The sequence below is a fragment of the Hemibagrus wyckioides genome, linkage group LG06, assembly GCF_019097595.1.
Source record: "Hemibagrus wyckioides isolate EC202008001 linkage group LG06, SWU_Hwy_1.0, whole genome shotgun sequence".
Taxonomy (NCBI): Eukaryota; Metazoa; Chordata; class Actinopteri; order Siluriformes; family Bagridae; genus Hemibagrus; species Hemibagrus wyckioides.
Window position 1 is genome coordinate 13097353 of NC_080715.1, and position 8990 is coordinate 13106342.

Consider the following 8990-nt stretch of genomic DNA (forward strand, 5'->3'; position numbering starts at 1 on the left):
CTGCCAAATAACTCACTGACTATCCATTCACATAAACTTGAGCTCTGTGCACTTAAGTTCCACTTGTTTTATAAATAAGCATTTGTCTCATATTTTTTCCAAACTAGTGAGGTTCCTCTGAGCTTCTACAAACCATAGAAGAACATTATGTGGCATTATTTGTCATTTTTTTGACATCTTTTACACACTAATCCTTCTTAGAAGATTTAGATGATTGAAAATAGAAGGACACAAACCAAAATAAATCCTTGAAGTCATACAGACAGGCTCAGTACTTCAAATTGTCTGTCCATGTTGCTGAAGGGGGTTAGCAGTGATGGAAAAAATTGAGCTGTGTGAATTTTTAGAAGCAGGGTGGGAACACAAAAATGTATTTCCCTGTTTTTCTTTTTGCCTAGTCATGGTAGTGCGCACTGGTGTGACTGCATAAGCCACACACATTCTGGAAAAGCTGGACTTTTCCTCATAGAAAAGCAGCGAAATGGAGACAGTGTCCAATGGTGTGGTTGTACGAGTACATTTATTGTGCTCTTTTTAGCTGCTGTTTTGAGGTTGCTAGAGCGGTTTAGAATGAAGCAATGAGTGTTTTCTCATACTTTAGGCCTTGGGGGGTTATTTTTGTTTTAAAAAATGAAGCAATACTGGATAATAATCAGAAAAAATGTTGGCTTGTGGATAAAAATGACTAAAATGTATTTATTTGTTACATGATGCTACTTTTGATATCTACTATCGATAATCTTGGTAAGAATGGTAAAAATGATAAAGCATTAAAATATCTGTGGAATGTTCCCATTAAAAATAACCAATTCTACCACTATTAACTATAACTATTAATAAATAGTTAATTAATAAATAACTATTCATTCATCACTCATGTTCAGAAACTGCTTTATCCTGGTCAGGGTCATGGTCCATATATGGAGCTTGTCCTGGGTCACCTTATTTGGGACACTAGTCCATCATAGGGCAGCATGCGTTCATAAACTAAGAAGAAAAGAAGAATGCTTTTTATTTGTCACATATACATTACAAAACAGTGAGTGCAGCAAATTGGGGGACAATTTCACATAGCCAGGCCATATCCCAGCATGTACTTGATTGTAAGGAAATTGAAGAACTCGGAGGAATCCCATGTAGAACAAGGAGAACATGAAAAATTCCATGCTGTCAATAACCTGAGCTCAGGATCAAACTGGACGACGGAGCTGTGAGGTGGAAATGCTACCCATTGCTTCACCATGCTGACCGCAAGTAAAACCAAAAAATGGTAAATATTTAATTATACCATCACTTAAAATAGACTGTTACATTAATAGACCGACAGGCCAGCTAACGGTGTAGTTATTGATTTATGGTTATTTCTGTGTATCAAGATATTTGATGCTTTCCAGGGTAAAATAACTTATAATTTTCTTCTCCAGGGCAAATTACTGACATTTGGGAAGAAAAAGAAATCTAATTATATGCATTTAAGTATAGACAAACTTTACCTTCAAGCCTTCAGTTATCTGAATCTGCCATTGAGCCTGAATTCCTGTTACAAAATCGAGCCATCTGCATATTACTTTAACAGTAATACAAATCATCCATGATATAAATGTGTATTGAGGCCTGAATCAGTGCTGTTCAGTGTGCTGAATATTTATAAACCTTGGATATCCTCCACTAGTAAGCTAATTCTCAGACTGCAAGGTGTTTATGTAAATTAGTTTATCACCTTTGACCCTTAAATGAGGTACACACTATATGCCAAAAGTATGTGAACACCGGACCATGATACCGATATGTACATGCTATTAATACAGAGTTGCCCCCAACCCCTTTGCTGCCATAATTGCATTTACTCTGGGAAGGTTTTTGGAACATGGCTGATTTCTACATTCAGCCCCAAGAGCATAAATAAGTTTGGGCATTGATGAGGAGGCCTGGGTTGCTATCAGCATTCAAATTCATCCCAAAGGTGTTCAGTGGGGTTGAGGATTCTGTTCAGGCCACTCAAGTTCTTCCACTCCAATTTTGGCAAACCGTGTCACCATGGACCATGTTGTTTTGTGAATGTTGTCATGCTGGAATATGTGTGAGTGTATTCTGGTGAAGGGAAATCGTAATGCTTCAGCATACAGAGAAATTCTAGAGAATCTTGTGTATCCTACTTTCTTGCAAAGACAACATATGGGTGTGATAACCAGGCATTCACATACCTTTGACCATCTAATGTGTTTATGACACTGAAAATGATTTGTTTTGTTACCTTGGCAGAAGTATCTGTGGAAAGTATTCATTATTGTTCTTAACAAAATGCGGATGAAGTCAATTTCCATGTCTCCCCCATCCATGGTGTAATCTAAAAATAAATTAGGATTAGAACAGCCCTAGATTTGACGCCATTCAGTGTTTATCATTGTAGCTTAGGAGCACATCCGATTGTTTATCTATTCTTGTGAATTTTATGTTTCTGAAGCAAAAAAAAAAAGTCCCTTTCAGTGTTGGAAAACACCATCTGGAAAAATGTGTGAGGAAGTATCTGTATCAGGTTTCCAAAGCCACACTTTTACTCACAGGACTCAGCGACTTTAGACTATAGTCTGACATCAGCTCTGTAGTCAGTCTTTGTCATAATGCTGGCACTAAGTGCTGTGTTTGTTTTTATGAGTGTGATGCATATACACTTCAATTTCTCAAGACCATTATGCATGTGGTTTGTATATTTGTTCAGCTCGAATGCCTCTTAGTCATTCGGTCATTAAAGAAAAGCAGCATGTATTTAAAATTTAAAAAACATTAAATTAAGAAAATCTCCAGAGAGAATGAAAGACTTTACAAAAAGACTTCACCACAAAGAAGCCACTTCGCTTTATAAAGATGAGACAAACATGTACTTATTCTACTTTTAGAATTCTAAAGGCTATTGTATTCGATTCGGAGTTATTCCACATTGGAAAGAGTATGGATAAGTGTAGATAATAATCCCTCTCCTGCTGTACTCTGTATAAGCCAGAGGCCTTTTCTTTTATACACCAGAATTATTGTGATTATTCACAGCAAAGACTGGGGAAAAAATGGCAAGTAAAAAGATTTTAAAGTTAGATATCACGTTACTCGAAGGAATGACTTTACTACCTTTTTTCCTCTTGGCTCTTACTTTGAAAATGGTTATGGCAGAGATATTACCCTTGTGCTTACAGAGACTGTTCCTTTAATAAGATGAATACAAAATCCTTTTTAGGGAAACTAAATGGAAACAAACGGTTTAAATGAATTTGATTATTTCTGATATCCTGTGACTCATATTTAGTTACAGACAAGAAAAATCGCTGATCTTACCATCATTTCTTGAAAGCAGTGTTAAGATGTATCCTGTTATATCATTATCTAATGACGTATTGGGACTAATCTGAGGAATCTATTCCCAAAACAAACCGAGGAAAGAATTACCATCAGTCCAGTATCAAATGAATAGATCCAGATTGATATTAGTTTTTGTACACTGGGAATTTTCCTTTTTGCCAATGTGTGTTTTAAACACTATAAATAAAGCAGCTACCTTCTCCATGATAGCTCTGATAATGAGTTGGCTTCTGAAAATTTGTATTATTGTTTTTGTATTCATATAGCCATTGAAGTTGGGTTAATAAAGGTTTCTGGTAATAGCATTTAACTAATGGAAAAGAGAGAAGAGCCATCCACCCGAACATCTCTAAAGAGCGGATGTGGGGTGGGTGGGTGTTGGGGGCATTATGGAGATAGAGATCAGCAGTGAGAGCCCCTCTCTCCACAGTGATAATCACGCCTCTTATCACCTCAGGAGGGGATCGGCTGGATTAACTTGCCTGCAGTTGGACTATTTTCGTGCCTCCGCCCAATCCCTGTCCTCAGCACACATTTTCACTGTTGCAACACACAGTTTGTAGGTCGTCCACACCACCCATAAATTGATGGTAGCAATACTGTGATGTCAGTTCGAAGATATGCACATCACTTCATTAGAAGAATAAGAAGACCATAAGATTTTTCATTTTTCTTCCAATTGTGGACTGTCCCATAAGCTGTCCTGTATATTAGACAGTAAAAGTGCTGCACACCGTCACTCACTGGTTCCTATGCAGTGTAGCATGTGCTTGTGAGTGTGTGTTTTAGGGAAAATGCATGCTAACCCAGTGAGCGATTTCTCACACACAGTTCCTCAACCGCAAATGAAGAACTACTTTTGTGACTCAACACTTTCATACTAAATGCTACACACTCACATCCCAGGAATTCTCTCCATGTGTTTTGGGGTAACTATGGATACAATCCTCCCCCATTCGAAGTAGTCATCACATGGAAATAGTAATTCTCAGGGATAATTTATAGCACTGCCAAAGGGAATGAAGGCAGAATGGATTACCATACTGATGAAGTTAGGAGCCCCAGTTAGCATGCTTTGACTGTGGAGCATAGAACAGGGATTTTATTCTTAAATGATACTAATGATTAAGGTTAATTCTGACTTTTAATGCATTCAAACTGAACTGAGAATCCTAGATGTATTTCTAGAGATGTAAAAAACGTGTAAAGATCAGGGTTGAATCCTCTTCTGGATGTTCTGGGAAAAAGACGTCTGTGGTTTCAACTTCCTTGATAAGCTGCAGATCTTCTGCGGTGTTTAGTGCTCCCCCCACATCCTGACCTCTGTCTCTCTCTCTCTCTCTCTCTCTCTCTCTCTCTCTCTTACACACACACGCACACAATCAGTCTCTCTCACACACACACAAGCATACGGTAAAACATATAAATAATGCATTAAGACCAGACGTCAGAGTGGATTTTTGGATGATTTGTTTACATAAACTCAATCCAAACACCAAAACTAGCCTTGAGTAAACATTATTATAATCTCAATTTAAAACCTCTCTCTTTCTAAACTCAGGGGAAACTTTCAGAAAATCAAAAGACTTATCTGGATAAATAAAATAGCAAAGGAAGCTGAGAAAATTACACTACAGCAAAATGTGACCCACACATCCAACCACAACCAGCTCTTTTAATAATGTATGTGCAGTTATAATAATAACAGTTAACAATGATGGTATTCAGGCTATAATATTGGTTCACAAAAACCTTCGAATGATAACACTCACTCACTTACTCAATGTAAGCAACTGCTTTATCCGGTTCAGGGTCTGGTGTATATCTTGGGGTCTTGGGAATGCTGGGCATGAGGTTGAAGGTGAGAGGAAACAGGAGAAACAAGAGGAAACCAACATGAACAAAAGGAAAACACTGCGCCGTCAGTAACCCGAACTGTGCCATCCAGTTACATCTGTCAAACTCCCTAGTGTTGGTGTTTTAATTCGCATTAATAAAGCACATCACACAGAATGTTGTCACATAATACAGTTAAAATGTCAGTCATTCAATTCAATTCAATTTATTTTTGTATAGCACTTTTAACAAAGAGCATTGTCTCAAAGCAGCTTTACATGAGAAACAACATAAGAAAACAACAAACATATAAACAGACAGACAGTCCTAGATGTTATGCAAAGTGAGCAAGCCTGAGGTGACTGAGGTGACTGTGGCAAGGAAAAACTCCCTTAGATGGTATGAGGAAGAAACCTTGAGGGGAACCAGACTCGAAAGGGAACCCATCCTCATTTGGGTGACAATTGTGTGATGCCGATACAGCATGTGTAGAGTGTTATGTAAATCAATAAGGAGGTTGTTGTCCACAGCGCTGCTTTAAATACCCCAATCCTCACAAGCACAACCCGGCTGGAGCTGGTCCATCTCCGGATGCCACTGGAGCCGGCACTGTCTCTGTATGCCTCGGGATGGGTAGAAGAAGGGAAACAATGGAACAGCATTAGCGTAGCTGCTGTTCATAATATCAGCAGTACTAGATGATATAGTCATGCTATATAACTTAGGGTTTAGTAGCTTTTCCTACACATCTTTCATGCCTATTTCAATTAATTCGTTATTTTTTATTCTTATTTTGAAAGGGAAGACAAATTCTGCAGTTCTGCAATGGACTAGAGGGCTATTTAGGATTTATTCCCACCTCCACCCCAAGGCTAGGTTCCACAAATCCTCCACCAGTCTGTTGCTGAAGATGAATGAATGAATAAATGAATGAATGAATGAATGAATGGAGTTTGGCCATTTATATTAACTTATAAAGTTATTTTACAGTAAAAAGAAATGTATGGACATGATTTATCTTCTTTTTCCTTCAGATACACGAAGCTATTTTAAGTGAGCAAGGGAGAGAAGCAGTTGCAGTGTATGGACACTGGTCTAAGTTTGATTTCCAGGACAGACGACTGCAGGATGATTTGGTGCTGAGTTTTGATATTCAGTACAGTCTGGTTTAAAGCTGATGGGGGTTGCAGCTGCACCCCTCCCCTCTCCTCTGGGATAATGATGTCATGGTCTGGAACAGTGGAGAGATTACTACAGACTGTGGCCAAAAGTCACTTACTTCTTTGTATTGCACTGCATTCATAAGATTACACACATATATAACACTTTGTTCTTTCCAGGCTTGCCTGTAGTTTTGGATAGCAATTCTGAGCAGCAGAATTTATGAATTATGCTTTTTTGAATGTTCTACCTTATATTTCTTTTGCTGTATATCTTTCACTACTCTCTTTATAATGTGTTGAGGCTGTTGTGCATGCAATAAAAAACAAAATAAAGCTGATTTTATCTATCAGAGTGACTCACGGTGAGTTCGAGCACCAGACTCCATATGGAGCTCTCTGCCACAAAACCCAGTTTTTTTTTTTTCCATTACCGGGAATCACTCACAACTTCGGCTTCTACCTCTCTGACTAAGTAGACCATACTGAGAATAGTTCTTCCATTTCTTTCCTTCTACCACCAAAATTTCCTCCTATGGGAAAAGTGATAATGAGTGTTAACGCCACCCACTTCCTTTGGTGATTTAGGCAAAAGAGCCATGACTGAGAAACGGAAAGCTTAGCTCTTACCGAGTGCTTTGGATAAAACCACTCTGGATTAAGAAACACAAAACTGATTCATTAAAAGTACATAGTCTGTGGCAGGAATAACATGCTGAAAAACCACTTAGATACACATGAATCATTACATCTTGAAAGGATAGCCATGAGGATAGGATGAGAGAATGGGTGAATTAATCACTGGGTTAATTATGTTGTTTAGACCAAATGTTGGAAGCATAAACATGTCTAATAAAAATGACCCTGATGAATCAGCAACAAAGCAATAAAACAGGACTTTTTGTGTATTAGCACCTAAGTGGATTAAGACACCTTTTAGAAAAGGTGAAGAAAAAAGGGGGTGGGAGTGTGTGTATGTGTTAGGGAAGGGAGGGGATGTGGGGGTGGGGGTATTCTGACTCAAATTCAACAGCTGGTTTTGAGACAGAGGTTTCTGAATCATATGTTGTAGAGAGATCAGTGTGATGTCACCATGTATACTGTGTCTAGGGCTGGCGTGGGCTGTGATGTGCGTTTTTTTAGTATGTCGGATTGTAAATGCTAAAACTTTCCATGTCATGTTAAACAAATACAAGGTGAATCACTGAGAGCAGTTGTGCTCATTAAAAGACAGAGCGGCTCAGTTTTCAAATGAAAGGGTGCTGATAACAGGAGTGGCCTCTACTGGCTGGCCTGGAGATAAACTCAGAGATAAGAGACAGACGCAGACACAGACACACTCAGCCAAGATGCACCCAGCTGGGAGGCTCTGCAGGACATCAGTTGTCTTTCCCCCAATCTACCATAGGACATTTTAAAGATGTTTCAAGTTTAAGTTTAACCACACACAATATTCTTAACTTCTGCTGAATTTGTCACTTGGGGAAGGTTAATACTCTTTCTGTATAAGTCTCTCTCACTTACTCTCTTTCTCTTGCTCTCTCTCTCTCTCTCTCTCTCTCTCTCTCTTTCTTTCTTTCTCCCTCTCTCTTTCTCAGAGTGATAATTATGTCAGATTGTCTTTATCTAGCCACTTCCAGATGCAATTCCAGGTCTTGCTTTACCTAATTAGTTTCAGATGAATGTAAGAAAGGGAGGCCTCACCATCAGGGAGCAGTCAAACACACATCTATGTACTCACTCTCTCATAAAGTCGGTTCTATTCAGATTCATAAGTCTTGCCGAAGGCTACGACTTCTACAGTTCCAAGACTAAAAATCAGAAAGCTCTTCCAAGGAGCCACCTTTCAACCATTGCAAAATAGATGACACTTATAATAACTGCAGTCCATCTGGCATGAAATAGGCTGATTATTTCCTATTTCAAGATTCATTTTAACATTGCTTTAGGAGATGAAATGTACAAATGTTGCTGCTGTCAGCATCGTGTCCTCAAAATTCCCCACATAGCCTTTAGCTGGATTGCAGTCAAGGTGTGTACATCTGTCTGTTTTAAACTTGTACAAGTTTTTGCTTTAATGATTTTTTTTTTTTGTAAGACTTGATGGATTGTATGCTGGAGAGTATAATGGATCTTAACATCTGTTGAGATACCCCGAAGGATCATAAATTATGGATTGAGGCAGTTATTTGGAATTGTGACATATACAGTTCTCAAGAAAAGTTTTTCTTTCTTCTGTTCTTTCTTTTCATAAGTAATTAACTTTGATGGAAAAATCCAATCTAAGACAAGGATAGATTCCATGAACTGGCTTTCATGCTGCTTAAACACTCATGTTAAATCCATCTACTCTTATTACCTTTGCCCATTAGCGGTGTGCTGTTAGAACAATGCAGTAGGCACCAGTCACGGCATGTCTAACTGCAGTATATTCACAATGGTTTAACACACCAAAACAACACGATCAAAATTTCATGGATAAGTTTAGCATTACAATGCCTTGAATAGAGAGGAAACCCCCGAAAAGGAAGATCAGTTACAATGTCTATATATCATTTTAATAATAAACCAGATAAGCTTAGGAGTACTTCCATGCCCAGAAACAGAGGTGCCAGCTTCCATCCCTGAAATTTTGACCTCCAG